Source organism: Lontra canadensis, unplaced genomic scaffold, assembly GCF_010015895.1.
Source record: "Lontra canadensis isolate GAN:19392208 unplaced genomic scaffold, GSC_riverotter_1.0 scaffold50, whole genome shotgun sequence".
NCBI classification, from domain to species: Eukaryota; Metazoa; Chordata; class Mammalia; order Carnivora; family Mustelidae; genus Lontra; species Lontra canadensis.
In genome coordinates this window covers 13,917,944-13,941,869 of record NW_022631044.1, presented here as the reverse complement: position 1 = coordinate 13,941,869, position 23,926 = coordinate 13,917,944, and positions in this window count along the sequence as shown.

Sequence of the window (23,926 nt, the reverse complement as noted above, 5' to 3'; positions counted from 1 at the left end):
CTTTTTAGAAATGTTATTCTTAATTTATATCTAAAACTTAAGCCATAAAATTTTTTTCAATATAGCAACAGTCAGATAACCAATCATTAAGTAACTTATATTTTTATCTATTTTTTTATGATGCCACACATAAAATAGAATGAAAGCCCTATGGGAATATCAGTTAAGGAATATATAAGTCCTATACAGAGGTGGAAAAAAGATAAGATAAATGAGATTCAACTGAAGAATCATGAGATGAATCCATTAAAACCCAAAGGTTATATAATTCATGATGAGGGATTTTTTTTTAATCACTAAAAGCACAAGAATCATTTACAAATGAGGCAAGTCCTCATCTTTGCCCATACAAGTAAGAGCAAACTGGTTTGAAGACTCTAAGTTTCAAGAAAGAGCATGTTTACATGGTTGCATTTCTGCAAGGGGTTCCAAGAGCCTCCCCTTCTCACCATGGCAGGAGAATGGCCCCACTTTTTAGGTAGTCAGTGATGTAAGCCTTCTTTGTACAATGACATAACATCATCCTTTCTTTCATCAACTAGGACAAGTTCTGGCAGAAACTGAGAAGAGAAAGAGGATATACCAGCTGTTTGTTTTACATTTGGTGGAGGGAGCAAGCAAAACTTAATAAATGGCAGAATCCTGGTTAAAATCCTGGTTAAAAAGACAGGCTCCCATTCCTAAACAAAGGACTACAAACAATAAACAAACATGTCATGGACTTGAGTTCACGCAAACAGAAACGTCTAAGTAGGCTGGACTCCTTCTTCTGCTTGCAGCTTCCTCCAACCTCATCTCCATCCTCTTTTTGGGAACTTTCTGATGTCTGTACAGAGCAGAGCAATGATTGGTTTTTCTAGCTCTGGAATTCCACATTGGTTCTAATGAAACATTTCATTTGCATCTACTTTGTTTGGTTATAAGAAAAATCCCTGGATATGCCATCTTAAACATCAGCATCAAATTAATCATAAATTCTTATCAATACTACTTCTGAATATTTTTTTTAAGATTTTATTTATTTATTTATTTATTTGACAGACAGAGAGAGGTCACAAGTATGCAGAGCAGCAGGCAAAGAGAGAGAAGGAAGCAGGTTCCCTGCTGAGCAGAGAGCCCGATGTGGGACTTGATCCCAAGATCCTGGGATCATGACCTGAGCAGAAAGCAGAGGCTTTAACCCACTGAGCCACCCAGACACCCCCTGACTATTTCTTAAATCTCTGTATATTTTTCCTTTCCCATTACCTCCACAATGGTACAGGCTACCATCATCTTTCTCCTGGTTTTCAGCTGTATCCTGATAACTAAATTTTCTTCCTTCTTTTAAAAATGCCAAGAGTATTTTACTGACATATAATTTGCCTGCAGTGAAATATACAAATACCAAATGTATATCTCCATGCATTTTCCCAGTGATCCAGTAGTACCCAGAACGTTTTCATAAGCTCTGTGGATATTGTTATATAAAATTTGGTGAAATATCTGTTCAACTCTTTTCTCCCATCTTTTAATTATATTATTTTTCCTTCATTCTTAAGTTGTAGGCATTCTTCATATAAACTTAATATTTGTCCTTTATTAGATATATATATTGAGAATATTTTCTCCTATACTTTGGCTTGATTTCCACTTTCTTAATGCTTTTTTTGACAAGCATACATTTTCATTTTTAATTAAATCTAATTTACCATGTTTTCCTTTATATTTAGTGCTTCTTGAGTCTAAGAAGTCTTTGCCCAATTCTACACTTGAAAAATATTGTCATATTTTCTTCTAGGTGTATGAATTAAAATTATACATTTTGGTCTGTGAGCTAACTCCAATTACTGTTTATGTGTATGAGGAAAGATCAATGTTTATTTTTTCATATGATTACCTATTTTTTCCAGCACTATTTCCTTAAATGAATTTCCTTTTTCAGATTGAATCTGACTCCTTTGACAAAAAACAATTGATTGCATATTTTTAAATCTAGACTTAGAATGCCTATTTTGTGCCACTAATATTTTTTAATCCTAATTCCAATATGATCATGTCTTAATTATTGTAGTTTTACAATATGTATTGAAATCTGGTAGAAAAACCCTCCAAATAGGTATTTCTTCTTCAAGATTGTTTTGACTAGTCAAAATGTACATAATACGGGGGTGCCTGGGTGGCTCAGTGGGTTAAAGCCTCTGCCTTTGGTTCAGGTCATGATCCCAGGGTCCTGGGATTGAGCCCTGCATCGGCTTCTGCTCAGCAGGGAGCTTGCTTCCTCCTCTCTCTCCCTGCCTGCCTCTCTGCCTACTTGTGACCTCTATATGTCAAATAAATAAACAAAATCTTTAAAAAAAAAAGGTCAAGATGGCGGAGAAGTAGCAGGCTGAGACTACTTCAGGTTGCGGGAGATCAGCTAGATAGCTTATCTAAAGATTGCAAACACCTACAAATCCAACGGGAGATCGAAGAGAAGAAGAACAGCAATTCTAGAAACAGAAAATCAACCACTTTCTGAAAGGTAGGACTGGCGGAGAAGTGAATCCAAAGCGACGGGAAGATAGACCGCGGGGGGAGGGGCCTGCTCCCGGCAAGCGGCGGAGCAACGGAGCACAAAATCAGGACTTTTAAAAGTCTGTTCCGCTGAGGGACATTGCTCCAGAGGCTAAACCGGGGTGAAGCCCACGCGGGGTCAGTGTGGCTTCAGGTCCCGCAGGGTCACAGAAGGATCGGGAGTGTCTGAGTGTCGCAGAGCTTGCAGGTATTAGAACGGGGAAGCCGGCTACAGAGACAGAGCCAAGGAGTGACTCTCAGTTTGGGGTTACCTTGAACCGGTCGCAGGCTCGGTCAGCTTGGAGCACGGCCGGAGACAGGGTGACGGGAGTAATTGGGCGCTGTTCTCTAAGGGCGCACTGAGGAGTGGGGCCCCGGGCTCTTGGCTCCTCCGGGCCGGAGACTGGGAAGCCGCCATCTTCGTTCCCGTCCTCCGGAACTCTACGGAAAGCGCTCAGGGAACAAAAACTCCCGAAAGCAAACCCGAGCAGATTACTCAGCCTGGCCCCTGGTAAGGGCGGTGCAACTCCGCCTGGGGCAAAGACACTTGAGAATCACTACAACAGGCCCCTCCCCCAGAAGATCAACAAGAAACCCAGACAGGACCAAGTTCACTTACGAGGAGTGCAGTTTCAATACCAAGGAGAGCAGCGGAATTCCAGAGGAGGAGAAAGCGAAGCACGGAACTCATGGCTTTCTCCCCATGATTCTTTAGCCATGCAGTTAATTTTTTTTTTCTTTTTCAATTTTTTTTCCCTTCTTCTGCTAAATTTTCTTAACTTTTACCCTTTTCTTTTTTAATGTTTTTTAACTAGTTTATCTAATATATATATATTTTTTTCCTTTTCATATTTTTTCATTATTGGTTTTCTCTTTTTATTTGTTTCTTTTTTCTTTTTTCTTTTTTTTTTTTTCTTTCTGAACCTCTTTTTATCCCCTTCCCACCCCCCCTCACGATTTGGGATCTCTTCTGATTTGGCTAAAGCATATTTTCCTGGGGTTGTTGCCACCCTTTTAGTATTTTACTTGTTCCTTCATATACTCTTATCTGGACAAAATGACAAGGTGGAAAAATTCACCACAAAAAAAAAGAACAAGAGGCAGTACCGAAGGCTAGGGACCTAATCAATACAGACATTGGTAATATGTCAGATCTAGAGTTCAGAATGACGATTCTCAAGGTTCTAGCCGGGCTCGAAAAAGGCATGGAAGATATTAGAGAAACCCTCTCAGGAGATATAAAAGCCCTTTCTGGAGAAATAAAAGAACTAAAATCTAATCAAGTTGAAATAAAAAAAGCTATTAATGAGGTGCAATCAAAAATGGAGGCTCTCACTGCTAGGATAAATGAGGCAGAAGAAAGAATTAGTGATATAGAAGACCAAATGACAGAGAATAAAGAAGCTGAGCAAAAGAGGGACAAACAGCTACTGGACCACAAGAGCAGAATTCGAGAGATAAGTGACACCATAAGACGAAACAACATTAGAATAATTGGGATTCCAGAAGAAGAAGAAAGAGAGAGGGGAGCAGAAGGTATATTGGAGAGAATTATTGGAGAGAATTTCCCCAATATGGCAAAGCGAACAAGCATCAAAATCCAGGAGGTTCAGAGAACCCCCCTCAAAATCAATAAGAATAGGTCCACACCCCACCACCTAATAGTAAAATTTACAAGTCTTAGTGACAAAGAGAAAATCCTGAAAGCAGCCTGGGAGAAGAAGTCTGTAACATACAATGGTAAAAATATTAGATTGGCAGCAGACTTATCCACAGAGACCTGGCAGGCCAGAAAGAGCTGGCATGATATATTCAGAGCACTAAATGAGAAAAACATGCAGCCAAGAATACTATATCCAGCTAGGCTATCATTGAAAATAGAAGGAGAGATTAAAAGCTTCCAGGACAAACAAAAACTGGAAGAATTTGCAAACACCAAACCAGCTCTACAGGAAATATTGAAAGGGGTCCTCTAAGCAAAGAGAGCGCCTAAAAGTAGTAGATCAAAAAGGAACAGAAACAAAATACAGTAACAGTCACCTTACAGGCAATACAATGGCACTAAATTCATATCTCTCAATAGTTACCCTGAATGTTAATGGGCTAAATGCCCCAATCAAAAGACACAGGGTACCAGAATGGATAAAAAAACAAAACCCATCTATATGTTGCCTACAAGAAACTCATTTTAAATCCGAAAACACCTCCAGATTTAAAGTGAGGGGGTGGAAAACAATTTACCATGCTAATGGACATCAGAAGAAAGCAGGAGTGGCAATCCTTATATCAGATCAATTAGATTTTAAGCCAAAGACTATAATAAGAGATGAGGAAGGACACTATATCATACTCAAAGGATCTGTCCAACAAGAAGATCTAACAATTGTAAATATCTATGCCCCTAACGTGGGAGCAGCCAACTATATAAACCAATTAATAACAAAATCAAAGAAACACATCGACAATAATACAATAATAGTAGGGGACTTTAACACTCCCCTCACTGAAATGGACAGATCACCCAAGCAAAAGATCAACAAGGAAATAAAGGCCTTAAATGACACACTGGACCAGATGGACATCACAGATATATTCAGAACATTTCATCCCAAAGCAACAGAATACACATTCTTCTCTAGTGCCCATGGAACATTCTCCAGAATAGATCACATCCTCGGTCCTAAATCAGGTCTCAACCGGTATCAAAAGATGGGGATCATTCCCTGCGTATTTTCAGACCACAATGCTCTGAAGCTAGAACTCAATCACAAGAGGAAATTTGGAAAGAACCCAAATACATGGAGACTAAACAGCATCCTTCTAAAGAATGAATGGGGCAACCAGGAAATTAAAGTAGAATTGAAAAAATTCATGGAAACAAATGATAATGAAAACACAATGGTTCAAAATCTGAGGGACACAACAAAGGCAGTCCTGAGAGGAAAATATATAGCGGTACAAGCCTTTCTCAAGAAACAAGAAAGGTCTCAGGTACACAACCTAACCCTACACTTAAAGGAGCTGGAGAAAGAACAAGAAAGAAAGCCTAAACCCAGCAGGAGAAGAAAAATCATAAAGATCAGAGCAGAAATCAATGAAATAGAAACCAAAAAAACAATAGAACAAATCAACGAAACTAGGAGTTGGTTCTTTGAAAGAATTAATAAGATTGATAAACTCCTGGCCAGACTTATCAAAAAGAAAAGAGAAAGGACCCAAATCAATAAAATCATGAATGAAAGAGGAGAGATCACAATGAACACCAAAGAAGTACAGACAATTATAAGAACATATTATGAGCAACTCTATGCCAACAAATTTGACAATCTGGAAGAAATGGATGCATTCCTAGAGACATATAAACTACCACAACTGAACCAGGAAGAAATAGAAAGCCTGAACAGACCCATAACCAGTAAGGAGATTGAATCAGTCATCAAAAATCTCCAAACAAACAAAAGCCCAGGGCCAGACGGCTTCCCGGGGGAATTCTACCAAACATTTAAAGAAGAACTAATTCCTATTCTCCTGAGACTGTTCCAAAAAATGGAAATGGAAGGAAAACTTCCAAACTCATTTTATGAGGCCAGCATCACCTTGATCCCCAAACCAGACAAGGATCCCATCAAAAAAGAGAACTACAGACCAATATCCTTGATGAACACAGATGCAAAAATTCTCACCAAAATACTAGCCAATAGGATTCAACAGTACATTAAAAGGATTATTCACCACGACCAAGCGGGATTTATTCCAGGGCTGCAAGGTTGGTTCAACATCTGCAAATCAATCGATGTGATACAACACATTAATAAAAGAAAGAATAGGAACCATATGATACTCTCCATAGATGCTGAAAAAGCATTTGACAAAGTACGGCATCCCTTCCTGATCAAAACTCTTCAAAGTGTAGGGATAGAGGGCACATACCTCAATATTATCAAAGCCATCTATGAAAAACCCACCGCAAATATCATTCTCAATGGAGAAAAACTGAAAGCTTTTCCTCTAAGGTCAGGAACACGGCAGGGATGTCCGTTATCACCACTGCTATTCAACATAGTACTAGAAGTCCTAGCCTCAGCAATCAGACAACAAAAAGAAATTAAAGGCATCCAGATTGGCAAAGAAGAAGTCAAACTATCACTCTTCGCAGATGATATGATACTATATGTGGAAAACCCAAAAGACTCTACTCCAAAACTGCTAGAACTGGTACAGGAATTCAGTAAAGTGTCAGGATATAAAATCAATGCACAGAAATCAGTCACATTTCTCTACACCAACAACAAGACAGAAGAAAGAGAAATTAAGGAGTAATCCCATTTACAATTGCACCCAAAACTATAAGATACCTAGGAATAAACCTAACCAAAGAGACTAAGAATCTATACACAGAAAACTATAAAGTACTCATGAAAGAAATTGAGGAAGACACAAAGAAATGGAAAAATGTTCCATGCTCCTGGATTGGAAGAATAAATATTGTGAAAATGTCTATGCTACCTAAAGCAATCTACACATTTAATGCAATTCCTATCAAAGTACCATCCATTTTTTTCAAGGAAATGGAACAAATAATCCTAAAATTTATATGGAACCAGAAAAGACCACGAATAGCCAAAGGAATATTGAAAAAGACAGCCAAAGTTGGTGGCATCACAATTCCGGACTTCAAGCTCTATTACAAAGCTGTCATCATCAAGACATCATGGTACTGGCACAAAAACAGACACATAGATCAATGGAACAGAATAGAGAGCCCAGAAATTGACCCTCAAATGTATGGTCAACTAATCTTCGATAAAGCATGAAAGAATGTCCAATGGAAAAAAGACAGCCTCTTCAATAAATGGTGTTGGGAAAATTGGACAGCCACATGCAGAAAAATGAAATTGGATCGTTTCCTTACACCACACACGAAAATAGACTCAAAGTGGATGAAGGACCTCAATGTGAGAAAGGAAGCCATCAACATCCTTGAGGAGAACACAGGCAGCAACCTCTTCGACCTCAGCCGCAGCAACATCTTCCTAGGAACATCGCCAAAGGCAAGGGAAGCAAGGGCAAAAATGAACTATTGGGATTTTATCAAGATCAAAAGCTTTTGCACAGCAAAGGAAACAGTTAACAAAACCAAAAGACAACTGACAGAATGGGAGAAGATATTTGCAAACGACATATCAGATAAAGGACTAGTGTCCAAAATCTATAAAGAACTTAGCAAACTCAACACCCAAAGAACAAATAATCCAATTAAGAAATGGGCAGAGGACATGAACAGACATTTCTGCAAAGAAGACATCCAGATGGCCAACAGACACATGAAAAAGTGCTCCACATCACTCGGCATCAGGGAAATACAAATCAAAAACCACAATGAGATACCACCTCACACCAGTCAGAATGGCTAAAATTAACAAGTCTGGAATGACAGATGCTGGTGAGGATGCGGAGAAAGGGGAACCCTCCTACACTGTTGGTGGGAATGCAAGCTGGTGCAACCACTCTGGAAAACAGCATGGAGGTTCCTCAAAATGTTGAAAATAGAACTACCCTATGACCCAGCAATTGCACTGCTGGGTATTTACCCTAAAGATACAAATGTAGTGATCCGAAGGGGCACATGCACTCGAATGTTTATAGCAGCAATGTCTACAATAGCCAAACTATGGAAAGAACCTAGATGTCCATCAACAGATGAATGGATAAAGAAGAGGTGGTATATATACACAATGGAATACTATGCAGCCATCAAAAGAAATGAAATCTTGCCATTTGCGACGACGTGGATGGAACTAGAGGGTATCATGCTTAGCGAAATAAGTCAATCAGAGAAAGACAGCTATCATATGATCTCCCTGATATGAGGGAGAGGAGATGCAACATGGGGGGTTAAGGGGGTAGGAGAAGAGTAAATGAAGCAAGATGGGATTGGGAGGGAGATAAACCATAAGTGACTCTTAATCTCCCAAAATAAACTGAGGGTTGCTGGGGGTAGGGGGCTTGGGAGAGGGGGGGTGGGGTATTGGACATTGGGGAGGGTATGTGCTATGGTGAGTGCTGTGAAGTGTGTAAACCTGGCGATTCACAGACCTGTACCCCTGGGGAAAAAAATATATGTTTATAAAAAATAAAATTAAAAAAAAATCTTAAAAAAAAAAAAAAGATGTACGTAATAAGGATTTCAATTCTGCATAAACTTTAGAATCCATGTATCAATTTCCATGGAAAATTTTGCTAATTTTTTATTGGCCTTGCATTAAAAGTTTGAATTCATTTAGGAGAAAAAACTTCTTAAAAATTAAGTTTTCCCATCCATTCATTAGCATATTTTTCAATTAATTTTGAACTTCAATTTCTGTTAGCAATATTGTATAGTTTTCAGTGTGGACTTTTAAAATGTGTTTTAAATTTATTCCTTCATTTCTGATTTTTGAAACTATTATAAATAAGCTTATTTTTTATTTTTTTCTTTAAATTCAATCAACCAACACATAGCACACCATTAGTTTTTGATGTAGTGTCCAATGATTCATCAGTTGCATACAACACCCAGTGCTCATCACATCATGTGCCCTCCTTAATATCCATCACCCAGTTACCCCATCCCCCCACCCACCTCCCTTTCTGTAGCCCTCAGTTTGTTTCCTGAAGTCCAGAGTCTCTCATGGTTTATCTCTCTTTCTCTGATTTCTTCCCATTATGTTTTCCCTCCCTTCCCCTATGATCTTCCGTGCTATTCCTTATGTTCTACATGAGTGAAACCATATGATAATTGGCTTTCTCTGTATATACAAACACAAATGTAATTTCTGTAATATATACAGCACCAAAAAACAAAAACAAAAACAAAAACCTTTTTCAGAGTATATTACAGAAATTCTATTCATGTTTGTATATTGACTTTTTAATCAACAATTTTGTTAAATTGTTATTTTTTAGTAATTTTTAAAATATTTTATTTGAGAGAGAGAGCATGAGCAGTGAGGGGCAGAGGGAGAGAGAGAAGGACAAGCAGACTCCCTGCCTAGTGGCCTTACTCTTACCAGTCTCCATCTCACATATATCTCTGTTCTACCTGCAGTAAAACTTATTCCTTTCCCATTTCTGAGTATTTACATATGCTAGTCTCTCAGTCTTGGAAAACCAGTTTCCCTTCTTTTTCTAAAAAGTTCCTATTTATTCGTCAATCAAGTAACAGCTTTATCTGAGACTCCTTTCACCTCCATAATAGGATAGAACCCCTTGTTATAATTCATCTAAATGCTCTACAATTCCACCACTACGGCACTGATCCCCTATTTTGTGTTTGTTTAATCATCTGACTTTTACCACTCTATTGTAACCTGGGAAATACATTGCCACGTCCTTCTAATTTACTCCTACACTCTTAAAACTTATCATAATATCTGACACATGGTTTGGCATGCAACAAAGTGATTAATTTGTGTGTTTCTACGTGCCTTTCAGAGCAGATGTCTTTTCTCTTTATCTTGGGTGAAAATAAAAGGTCAACTTAAAAAATATTCATAAATATTTACAATGTCCTAAGTGTGCTGTAGGTGGTATAAAAGTTTTCAAACAAGTATAGATGAGGGTTTCTTACTTGCTGCAAATAATTTCTAAAGTGCTAGTCAATTTGCAAAGCATTTTGAAAGAAATATAAATATATGCTAGAGAGTTGTTACAGATAATGTTATACTTTGTCAATGTTCACAGCTCTAATATTAGTCTTTGCATAGTTAATTTTTATAGTTTCAAAATCCTCTGACATTTTCTTTAGTTCCCTTCAAAAGGTTTTTCTTTCAGGGTTGTGAGATTCACACAAAACAGCTCTTTTTAGGGACAAGAAGTTCAGAAGCACTAGGTTTCTTCATTCCTTTCCAACCGCAGGTATGGAATTCACAAACCAGCTTAGTAGCCCAGTAGCTTACATGAGTATATCCTTCATTCTTCCTCTAAATCCCTTTAACACAGTCTAAAAGGCATTTTCTAGGTTTAATGCCCAAATAAAAGAGAGTACCCAAGGTCGAAATCCTAGGAGACCTCACGATCTGTAATCTCTGGTACCACTCTCTGTTTTGAAAAAGTACGAGAATTCAAAGTTTCTGATCATATGGAAAGACATTAGGCAATACTCTGAAAATAAAGATTTTATGTAAGAATGTGCAGTTTTGATTTCTTGGAACAAAACTTACACCGGGCTAAGGCATGTCATCCACAGCAGAGTGGATTCCATGTCCCTCAACTCCTAGACCTGCCACCGTGAAGAATTGAAGAATTCCTGAAGGGTGTAGGATGTCTACATTCTTTTACTTGGAAAATTGGAGAAGTGTGAAAGAGGAATTTTCTTGTTCCAGGTGAGAAGGGACAAGGCCCTTCCTTTTTGACACAAATGACTGTTTCCCCCCTCCCCAAATACACAGATGCACACAATAGTGATAAAAACACAAATGTACATGCTGCCTCCTTGAAGCATACAAAAATCCAGAAGGGGAAAAATATGAGGAGGCTTAGTGGAAAAAAAAAATACTGAAGTTGTAGAGAGTCTCTCAGTTCCAGGCAATAGATGATGCTGGGGTGGGGTTGGGGGGTCTGCATTGTTCTGATAGTCACACGTCCTCAGAAATCTGGGTCCTTTGTGGACTGGCCAGAAAAGGAATAGCAGTCCTGTCTGAGGACGCCGCAACCCTAAGAAGAGTAGTACAGACTGGATGCATACTCTGCAGGGTCAGCTTACAACAGAAATGACTCTTAGCAGAGGAAGGTCCAGATTCCCAACTGTTGAGACTGTGGGGCTACCCAACAGCCAAGTGCATCACAGGTTGCCAGATGCTCAGGTGCTGGGCTCTTTGGGTGAAATTACTCACAGCTGCCTCTAGCCAAGGTGGTATATTGGAAGCAAAGTTACCTCTCTCCTTCCTAAATTCCATGAAACAACCAAGAGTACAGAATCAATCTCAAAGTACAAAAAGAACTGAAGAGATCGTGAAAGCTACCCAGTTTTGGAACTGGCAGGCAAAGGATGAGTGATTCCTTACTCAACAGACCAAACAGAGTGTGTAAAGAGCTAAAGAAGAAGCAAGCCAGTGTGCACTACAGAACACTGAAGTTTAGAATTTGGAGACATAAATGGGTTCTGGAAGTGAGGATTTGGTTGGGAACAAATGCCCCACACCGGGGCAGGGAATTTTGCTTGCCTCATAGACATACATTTCCATACCATATAAAACAGTGTTTGGCATATAAGAGGCATTCAGTAAATATTTGCTGAAGAAATAAATTAATGAACTCAAGTCTGCAGAAAGAGAAACTAGACCCTTGCAACATGATGGGATAATAAGTTTAATTACTGGGGAGTAGGAAAGAGGAAGTCTGGATTTATAAAAAACCAGACACAGTGGAGGGTAGAGGTAGAGATAGGAGTCTGAATACAGCATTTTGAATAATGGGATCCCCAGTCTCTTCTGCTTGGCCCCAGAACCCTAAAGCAGCTTACATTCAGTGGGAACAATAATTGAGGATTTTTCTCTGGGAAAACAATCCTAACAGGAGAGACCTACACATACTGACAGGAGTCCCTAAATAAACCTCTCTCTCTCTCTCTCTCTCTCTCCCTAGCCCTCTCCCTCTTTCCCATGTGTGCAATTATATAGAGTCATGGATCACCAGATCCTTGAGGAAAGTCCTTAATATGAAAGACAAAGATCAAAATCAACAAACAGGGGGAAAGAAGAGACTTGGAAAAAGAAACAGTGTGGAAGGTTTAATAGAATTAGAGAGTGGGGAAGCTCTTTTAGGCTGAGAGATAAATGAAATTACTGTTTCTGTGAAAAAAGAGATAGTTACCAAAAAAAAAAAACCACACAAAAAAAAAACACAAAAAAAGTAGAGAATTTAGAGAACTAAAGTACTCTCAAAAAACAAGATATAACAAAAGAAAGGGAAAATTCAAAAGTTTTGGAAAGCAAAACTGAGCAAATCACCAGAGACTCAAAGTACAGAGAAATAGAAACTTCAAGAGAAGAGAATTCCAAAACCGACCCAGAAAGTCTGATTACTAATAAAATAAGTTCTAGAAAAGGGAGCAGGGAATAGGACAAAATTTAGAGAACACAATTGTTGAAAAAATTATTTTTAAAAAAGATCCACTATATTCTATTCAAAATGAATGAAGAATGAACTACATCAAAACATAATTACAAAACTTCAGAACCCTGAGTACAAAGAGATGAGCCCCAAGCACTTCAAGAGAAAACCATAGGTTATATATAAAATATCATGAGTTAGAATTGTGTTAGATTTCTCCAAACAAAACAGAAACAAAGAAACAAAAATAAACATTTACACTGAAACCAGTAAACAGAAAAAACGACGTATTTCATTTTTCACTTTCTTCTCTAAGTCGCCACAGACCATGCTGTGGCTGTTGCCTTGAGTACCATTTTCATGGTCCCTGAGAAGACCTGCCTGTTTCAAAATTTTTAATAGATTGTATTTGAACAAAACTTTTAAAGTTTTGAGGAAAAATTATTTTCCATCTAGAAATTCTTTCTTTATCCAGGTTATCAAACTCCAAACAAACAAAACACCCAAGTAACTTTTCTTTGGAAGGTTCTAAGCAAATTATTCCCCAAATGAAGGCATTTGTATCCTGGGGATACAACACAGAAAAGTGTAGACAATATCCACTATGACAGCTGGGCAGCAGGCCCAGAGGGCTACCCACCCAAATTTGAGTGGGAGAACAGGGATTGCTTAAAAGAAAAGGAAATGAAACAGAAAATCTCTTGTGTTTGAATGTACTGAGAGGGAATTTTCAGATATCTGAGACTTTAAAAGGCCAATAGGTACATAGAAATCTAAGCAAAGTTTAAAAGAAGACATATATTAATTCCAGGAAAAGAAAAATGTGTACAAGAAATAAAATAGGGCACCGGGATAGCTCAGTCGGTTAAGTGTCTGCCTTTGGCTCAGGTCATGATCCCAGCATCCTGGGATCAAGTCCGGCATGGGGCTCCTTGCTCAGAGGAGAGCCTGCTTCTCCCTCTACCTGCCGCTTCCCTCCTCCCGCTTGTGCTCTCTCTCCTTCTGTCAAATAAGTAAATAAAGTCTTTGAAAAAGAAGAAATAAACGAGTATAACATCCAGATACTCCCGAACCATAAATATAACTCATCTGCAAATAATAGTTATACAATCGTAATGGTGGACACAGAGTATTCAGCAAGCCAAATACGAAATAATTGTCCTGGCTGGGTAGGAAAGACAATTGTACCTGTATATTTAGGGGGATAGTTTAAAGAAGCTAAATCCTCTTCTCGCACAGTAGAAAAGAAGTAGGTGTTATATAAAGTTAACTAAATAAGAAATTTGTCCATAAATATCCTCTATGGAAATAAGGTAACTAATATAGTTAGGTTTTAACAAGTAAAAAGTGGTTTCTTCTGAGGAATGGGAATTTGTGTGAGGTGCAAAGTACAATAAAAAAGACTGTTGATCTTGGCTGTGAGCCTTGTAGAAATTGGATCTCTTTCACTCCATGCAAGCACATCTTTGAGAAAAATAAAATCAAGTTTAAGAAATTCACCAATCCTTTTGATATGAATCCTGTAAAGCTACAAACAAATATTAAATATAGCTCTGTTGCCTAAGTTCAAGTTATTTTATTGTCATCAGTTATACCAGCCAATTTTTTAGCCAAGGCTTAAATTATTTTATAGAATTAGGGGATGTCCCAGAGGCTCCAGAACAGAACATGCAGCACTCGCAGGTGCACGTACACACACACACACACACACACACACACACATGCACAGAAACATTTTAGAAAAATAAATAAGAACTCATAAATCTGATCAATTTCTGGGCAAGGGACTGGCTCTGGGGTTCAGGGAGCTTTACTTTTCACTACATACTCATTCAGAGTTTTCATTTACTATGTGCATATATTAGCCCTTTAATTTAAACAAGGATTTAATTTTTCAAATAAAATTATAGAGTGTAAGAGAAAAAAATAATGCACCCCAAAATACATGACCACTTTCTTTTCTTTTTCCTTCTAATAATTATTTAATACATATTTGGATAAAGTTGCAAATCTATTACAGATTACTTTTGAAGGATGTTTGTGGCCAAAGCACACACACAAAAAAAACTTGAAAGAGAAACTTTTTAATTGATCAAACAAGGTGCATTTCGTCTTTCTCTCACTTCTAAATCCCTTGAAGCCACGTTCATGTATTTGTTTAGAATATTGTAATTGAATTTTGACTCACTATTCCAAAACACATTTTTCTGCACGTGCTCCGTATTACATCAGTTCTACGCAGTGTTGTATTATGTGGATGTACGGTGTCTCCTTTCATCATTTCCTTACGACAAATTAACTTTTTACAACCAGTTTGCTTAGTGTTAACTGTGTATCGTTGGAGATCTATTTTCTGTTGATTTACCAGTAGGTGGTGCTGGATAGTAGCTGTAAATAATCTGGTTGTATAACATCGCTGGGGGATCTGTGCTCAAATAACATACTCTGTGTGGAACAATGGCACTGAACCAAATCAGGGAAGTAGTCTGCACTGCTTTCCCAGTAGCAAAGTGGGTTTTCCACTATTCTATCCACATTCTCTTGTACTCTTCCTCACATGGGTAATTCCAAATACATTTTCAGGATGACTGCTGGGAAGTAGGGACATTGTCTATGGTTGAGGGGAAAATACAAAGCTCCAGCAGAAGCCCCACCTCTTTATTCATTTATTTTCCATAGGATCAATGTGCTTTCCTTCCTTTCCTTTTCCCTGCTGGCTCTTCTGAGGGCTCAGTTCCTTCATCCTGCTTTCTGTTTGCCTATGGACCTCATTTAAATAAGCTATCTAGATGTTTCCTCAAAGTGGATCTGCATTTTAAAAATGTCTCTGTCTTCCTCCTTCAAAATTGCTTTGTTCCATGTCCCCCTCTCCGTTGGGGCCCCACCTCTTAGTAAAGCACCCGCCTCAGGCTTTGCCCCAGTCCTCGACTGCACTCCACTGCTCCAAACTTTCCACCACCAGTTCCTGAGCCCCGCTTTCTGACAAGCCCTGTCTTGAGTTCTTCCTGTGGATCATTCCCAAATATTTCTCATAACAACCATTTCAAGCCTGTGTTACTGTCCACCTGTGTTAGTGAAGAAATGGAAGCTGTTCGAATTTGTACATCTGATATGCGGCGAAAGGAAGTTTCCAGCATGTGTAGCCCAGGAAACATGGGTTTGAATTCTGGCTCCTTCACTGAATAATTAAATTGTTCATCTCCATCAAAAGACTTAATGGGACAGAACATTTGTTTACTGATCTGTGAAACGGGAGTGAAAATGTGTGTCTCGCCAAGTTAACTTGGTCTTAAACCAGAAAGTGGATGTTTGGGTCCTACCACACTGGCAGCCTCAGTATAAGAACATTGCAAACACAAAGCTAAAATGAAGCAAAATAACCCCACAAAACAACAACAAAACAAACCACAAACCAATGGATACTCTCCCTTCTTGACTCAAATGCCTTCCAGACTCACCTGCCTTTCTCCTTTAAAATCCAGAGGTCTTATATCACCCTCAAATTTTCTATTTCTTTAATCTGTAGGAGAGCATGACCCTTCTCACTCTGGATTAATTGCCACTTTCTGGGGGAAACAGAGGTGGTCATTTCAATCACAGGTTGCTGCTTCTTGATAGGGGTTCCATACTCTCCTGGGATTAGAGGATGTTTCTTACGTGTAGTCCTGTCTTTTAAATCCAGGCTGGGGTTCTATGTTTACTGGCTATTTCACAGTAAATAGTATAGTTGCTTTTTCCCTTTATTTATTTATTTATTTATTTATTGGGGAAAGGAAACCATTTCACTGTTTCTTCTCAAAGATGTTGCTCTTATGTGATTTTATGTGTATTTTCCCCTGACTTAACGCCTCTCTTATTACCTGACTTAGCTTTCAGGTAACAAGAGAAAGCTTACTGTCATCATTTATCATACCTGTTTTCTTATCATTGGAGTGTGCCAATGCATTTAGCTTAATCTTTTCAAAATACTTAACCTGGATATGTGACCATTAGCTCTCTCAACTCATTCACTCTCTGGAGTTCACTTTTGAAAAATCTGGGTAGAATGGTCTATGTGTAGTTTGCAAAGAGACAATTCATCAGCAAATAAACACATTACAGTAAGATGTGTTACACCTATATTCCAAAAACAACATATTTCATTTTTCACTTTCTTCTCTAAGTCCCCATAGACGATGCTGTGGCTATGGCCTTAAGTACCATTTTCATGGTTTCTGAGAAGACCTGTCTGTCTCAAAATTTTTAATAGATTGTATTTGAACATCTTGGGCTGCCTATCGGCTCATTGCTTTACTCATTTATGAATGTTGGGGTTGCTAAGATGTAGACCATTTGTCATCAAACAGTTGGATATGGGAAACATTAGTCCTATTTGAAAATGGCCAATATTTTTACCAAAGTAACTTATCCTTCTTTTATAATTAGAGCAGACTTCCCAGCACACCAAACTGCAAGTACTAGTGAGATAGCAGGCCTGAAACGAAATATTACTTCCTAACTTCCTACTATGTTTGAAAACTCTCCAAACTAAAATGCTGCAAACCCTTAATTCCTGGACTTCCAAGATTAGGGTAAATAAGTCAACATGAAACAATCTGGATTAGATTGATTTAGTGGTATAAATTTAATTTAGAGGACCCTCCTGGAAGCTGCTGAGTGATAACATAGCTTCAGTAGTTACAAGTATCCATCTCTAAGTAATGTTTGATTTGTGTGTGAGTTTGGAGACTCCTGGTAGCTCCTAGATTGTGCAAAGTACCATATCTGACTAAGGGATCTGGTCATGCTTTGCCACTATGGGGAATGCAATCTCTTAAGTCAAGGCGTGCTGGAAATTCATGAAGCTGTATCTCGAAACTTACTGGCTGCTGAGGCTGTTGATTCCTGCCATTGGGTTTGCTGTTGATCTCCTCCTTAGTATAATAATGCAAGTCATGTGCATGATACTGGCCCAAACAATACCACAACCACCAATGGAAAAGTTAGTAGCCTGCCATTAGAGGGACAAATATTGGAATTTGTCCTAAATACCCACGGTGCCCTGGCTTTAGCTGTTAAGTGGTAAATTGAATTTTATTTGATCATTCACAGGGTTTATCTTCCTCAGACTAGATGAAGAGATATGTAATAGCTTTTCTAAAGAAGCTATGACCCAAAAGGTCAACTCAAAATAGGGTAACAGTGGTTAAGAGCACAAGTTTTAGAAACAGAATCTCAATTTGTATCATTTTTATTCTCTTACTGTATTATCATAAGAAAGTTATTTAACTCCTCTATGCCTATGTTTTCTCATCTGGAAAATAGGAATAATGGTTCATATCACACTGGATTGCTTGGAAATTGAAATGAGTTAAAATTTAAAGCATATTATGTTTGGCACATATTGAATGCTTAGAAATGCCAACTATTACAACTTTATTGAATGGAATCTGTTCCTATATGGGGGATGAAGGGATATATGAGATCCCCTCATCAAACTTCACATGGTGACATTTCTGAAAACCTGGTGTAATTTCTCATACAATACCCATGCTTCCTGTTGGTCCTTACCAAGCACCTAGAAACAGATTACATTTTATTTGTTCTACTTCCAGTACATATCATTCCTCTTCCCAAAAAGTTTATCTACAAAATGTAGGTTTTATCTAAAAAAAAAAAAAAATCTAAAAGTCTATCTTACACAGATGACAATTGTATGTACAATAAAACTAAACTACAGGAAAAACAATAAGTACATTTAGCAAAGTCATTGGATAATTTATTTCTATTTGTTGGTTACAATTAACAAATAAAATTTTAGAAGACATAATTTACAATAGCATCATTACATCAAGTCCCTAAGTATAAATTTACTGAAAAATATGTAAACCTATATAAACATTATTGAGAGAAATTAAAGAAGATCTAAGCAAAAGTGCTTATATACCACACTCATAGATTAGAACACTCATGATTGTCAAGAGATCAGTTCTCTCTAAATTGTTGTACAGGAATCAGATTGCAATAAAAGCCTGCCAAATGGTAGTTTCCTGTCACCTGCCACTCCAGAATATTTTATTTTTTCAGCCTTCAGTTGAGTTCTTCCACCATTATTTTGATACCAACATTTGGGGAGACTTCATCTTCCCAGCAAAGGACCAGAGCACTTTACAACTGAACAAATCTCCTTTCACACTCCCAATGACCTGTGACAGAACTAATGTATGCCAATTCAAAGGACTGCTAACTTTCTATTGGTTCCCAATCTTACGAGCCAACTATACAAGACCTAAATTTTCACAAAGCTGAACCACTCATCTGTGGACAGCCATGTCCATATCAGAGAGGATAATAACTGGAATCAAAAGCATAGCCACTTCTGTATTTAGGAGAATCTTGGGCCTGCACGTGAACAAGAGTGTAAGAATATTCATTTTTAAACCACCCTCCAGCCAATCCTTAAAAGCAAGCACAAACACAGCTCCTCTTGGCTTTAACAGGTTCCTTGTGATTAATTTTCTCTGTTCCATTTTCATTTGATCTAATCTCTCTGGTTTCTGGCTTCACAATGGCCTTTAGTCTATTGGCTGTACACCTCCAGATTACTTTTTTGGTTTTTTTCTTCTCACAGCTTCTTCCCTGGCTTTGGCACTTCTCAAGATTTAGGGTGACAAAATTCTGTGGCCTCTAGCAAAATGTACCTGGCCCAACCAGTTTCCCTAATCATAATATCTTGATAGATTGGGAAATGGGACATATCTTAGTACAAATACAGAAAAGATTGAGGGAAAGAAAGACATAAGAAATTATTTTGGGAAGTTAAATCCCACATAGGAGAGAGTTTGAAAAAAATCATCAACATAACCACAGGGTGTCTCGAGCTATATTCAAAGGAAAAGCAGGAATAGAAATCGTGCTGCTAGAAAGTAGTGATAAGGAGGAAAACAAAACTACTGTCTTTTTCTTCAAGGAGAATAATTTCCAAACTGCAAAAGAGATAACAAAAGTGTTTAAGAGGGAATTGAAAACTCAGATGAGGTAAGGAAGTAGCAAGAGTGCCCCCAGAGACCTTACATGTATTTTTGTCTCTAGACAAAGATGAACTGAATCTTAAGCACCGACATGACTTGCATTTACGATTGTCCGAAATGTTGCCAGTGATGTTTAAGAATCACGGAAAATGGCAGGAGTCCCATAAGAGTGAATATGAAATACATTCTGAAAAGAAATAAAAATATTGGTTCTGCAATACAGATTAGAGAACTAGATGCCATAACATGTTGGGTTTCTATAATTGGAGTAGATAAAAAGAGGATGAAAACACATTACTTGAATTGTACCTCACATAGTAAGAAGTTTCTAGCATATACATTAACCCATCATCGCAAGATCCCTCTATACAAGACAAACATTTTTATTCCCAGTACCTACCTTTCTTTCTTTCTTTCTTTCTTTCTTTCTTTCTTTTCAAATATGGAAATTGAGGTTTTGGAGAGATTGTCTTTGTGTGATATTACATGAAATTATCTGCCAGGACTGTTTTAATTAAACTCTTTAGCCCTCTCCAAGTTCCACTGTGATATCAGAATGCTGTTTTAATCATCTGTTGTTCAACTGGATCTAAAAAGATCTGATTAAAGGTGAAATCAATAGTAGATGATTTTTTTAGGTATGACAGCATATATTTTATATACACTGTCTGCAAAAGATTGATATTAAAACACAAATTTGTATAATATGTTAAAAAAAACTAGTTATCTTCTTGTAAATCGAGAGACAGATTAAATCTCCCAAATACAAAACTGGACAAGTGACAAGTTAGTATTTAAGAAAGTTATTACTAGACATGTAAATAAAAATTAAAATAGAAATATCAGATGGACAATGATTAGAAGGACTTTCAAATTACTTTGTTAGCAAAGATATAAACAAGTGAGAACTCTAGTATACTGGAGATGGCTGTGTAAATTTTGCATGCTTTCTAAAGGGCAATCTAGTAATGTATTATAAATTTTAATCTGTATATAATTTAATTCCCTTCTGAAATTTTATCTTAAGGTGAGGCCAGTGTAAGTACACAAAGGTATGTGCCATGTTAATAATAAAGGAAAAATTCTGAAATAGCTTAAGTGTCAATGAATAATGAATAAATTAAACAAATTACAGTACACCTATATAGTAGAATAAAATCCATACATTAAAAGAGACATGAGTATTACATTTTAACCTGGGTGGCTCAGTGGGTTATGCCTCTGCCTTCAGCTCAGGTCATGATCTCAGGGTCCTGGGATCGAGCCCCACATCGAGCTCTCTGCTCAGTGGGGAGCCTGCTTCCTCCTCTCTCTCTCTCTGCCTCTCTGCCTACTTGTGACCTCTCTCTCTGTCTAATAAAAAAAAAAATTTAAAAATTTAAAATAGAAATATATGTATGATATGTAAGTTTAAAAACATAAGTATATAGAGTGATACCAATTATATAAAATATGTGCATTATAATTCTGGAAAGGCAAACAATAAGTTGTTAATCATGGTTATCCTTGGGAGTAGAATTTCTGGGAAATTGGTTTCACTGAACAGTATTTTTTTTTAAAGCATGGTATTTGATAGAATAGAATAGAAAGTCCAGAAATAAACCCACAATTATATGGTCAATTAATCTTCAACAAAGGAGGCAAGACTATGCAATGAAAAACAAGACAGTTTCTTTAACAAATGGTGTTAGGAAAACTGGACAGCTACACGCAGAAGAATGAAACTGGACAACTTTCTTACACCATACACAAAAATAAACTCAAAATGGATTAAAAGCCTAAATGCGAGACCTGAAACCATAAAAATTCTAGAAGAGAGCACAGGCAATAATTTCTCTGACATTGCCCATAGCAACATTTTTCTAGATATGTCTCCTGAGGCAGGGGAAACAAAAGCAAAAATAACTATTGGGACTATATCAAAATAAAAACCTTCTGCATAGCAAAGAAAACAATATAAAAGGAGAACCTGTCGAATGGGAGAAGACATTTGCAAATGACATATCTGATAAAGGTTTAGTATCCAAAATATATAAAGAACTTAAATAACTTAACAGCAAAAAATCCAAATAATCCAATTAAAAAATGGGTAGAAGACATGAACAGACATTTTTCCAAAGAAGCCACACAAATGGTCAACAGTTACATGAAAAGATGCTCAATAAAACTAATCCTCGGGGCGCCTGGGTGGCTCAGTGGGTTAAAGCCTCTGCCTTCGGCTCAGGTCATGATCCCAGGGGCTGGGATCGAGCCCCAAATTGGGCTCTCTGCTCAACGGGGAGCCTGCTTCCTCCTCTCTCTCTGCCTGCCTCTCTGCCTACTTGTGATCTCTGTCTGTCAAATAAATAAATAAAATCTTTAAAAAAAAAAAAAAACTAATCCTCAAGGAAATGCAAATCAAAACCACAGTGAGATATCACCTTATACCTGTCAGAATGGCTAGTATCACAAACACAAAAAACAACAAGCGTTGGTAAGGATATGAAGTAAAAGGAACCCTTGTACACTTCCGAAGGGAATGCAGCCACTGTGGAAAACAGTATGAAGATTCCTCAAAAAATTGAAAATAGAATTACCATATGATCCAGGAATTCCACTACTGGGTATTTACTCAAACAATATGAAAACACTAATTCAAAAAGATATATGTACCCCTATGCTTATTGTAGCATTATTTACAATAGCCAAACTAATGGAAGCATCCTATGTCCATCAATAGGTGAATGGATAGGGGCACCTAGGTGGCTCAGTCATTAAGTGTCTGCATTTGGCTCAGGTCATGATCCAAGGGTCCTGGGATTGAGCCTTGCATTGGGCTCCCTGCTTAGTGGGAAACCTGCTTCTCCCTCTCCCTCTACCCCTGCTTGTGTTCCCTCTCTCGTTGTTTCTGTGTGTCAAATAAATAAATAAAATTTTTTTAAAAAAATAGGTGAATGGATAAAGAAGAGGTAGGGTGTATGTGTGTGTGTGTGTGTGTGTGTGTGTAATTGAATATTACTCATCCATAAAAAGGATGAAATTTTGCCATTTGCAACAACATGAATGGAGCTAGAGAGTATAATGCTAAGTGAAATAAGTAAATCAGAGAAAGAAATATATCATATGATTTCACTCATATGAGGAATTTAAGAAACCAAACAAACAAAAAAAGAGATAAACCAAAAAACAGAATCTTAACTATAGAGAATAAAACTGGTAGTTACCAGAGGGGAAGTGGGTAGGGGGATGGGTGAAATAGATGAAGGGGATTAAGAAGACAGTTATCATGATGAGCAATGAGTAATATACAGAATTGTTGAATCACTATATTATACACCTCAAACTAAGACAACACTATAAACTGTATGAGAATTAAAATTAAAAACTTGATTAAATAAAATCATGACATTTGTTTTAAGTGGCACTACCATCTTGAAACCAAGAGTAATGCAAGTATCTATGAGATCATGAGATCCTGTACTTGACTCCTTTCCTAAAAAACATTTTTCCAGAGCTTAATAAATTCACAAAAAATATTGTTATTCATTTTTTTCTTGGCCCAAAACCAGAAGGGCCAAATCACGGGTAGAAGATTAAATTATAAAGACTATTCCACATTAGATGATGAGATTAAATTTTAAAAAAGACAATAAATGTATTAATTTTAGAAATGATTAAAGATAGAAATTACAATGGGAGATTGTGCCATGATATTGTGGAAAACTCTAAATATTTTTATTAATGATTAGTTAAATATGAAGTTAAATATGAAGAAATATCATGGTTTACTTGCTAATTTAAAATTTCTAATAAAATTTTAGACTATTTTTTTATCATTTTTTTAAATTTATTTTCAGCATAACAGTATTCATTGTTTTTGTACCACAAATTTTAGACTATTGATGTAAAAAGAGTATTTGGTTCTAGGGAGGTAGATCACTTTTTAAAATGTGCACTATAATTACCATGATCCTAAAGCCAGACCCCATCAAAAAGGAGAATTACAGACCAATATCCCTGATGGGAATGGATGCTAAAATACTCACCAAGATCCTAGCCAATATGATCCAACAATACATTAAAAGGATTATTCACCAGGTGAATAAATCCCAAGTGGGATTTATTCCTGGGATACAAGGGTGGTTCAATATTTGGAAGTCAATCAACATAATAGAGCACATTAATAAAAGAAAAGACAAGAACCATATGATCCTCCCAATTGATACAGGAAAACCATTGGACAAGATACAGCATCCTTTCCTGATTAAAGCTCTTCAAAGTATGGGGATAGAGGGAACATACCTCAATAT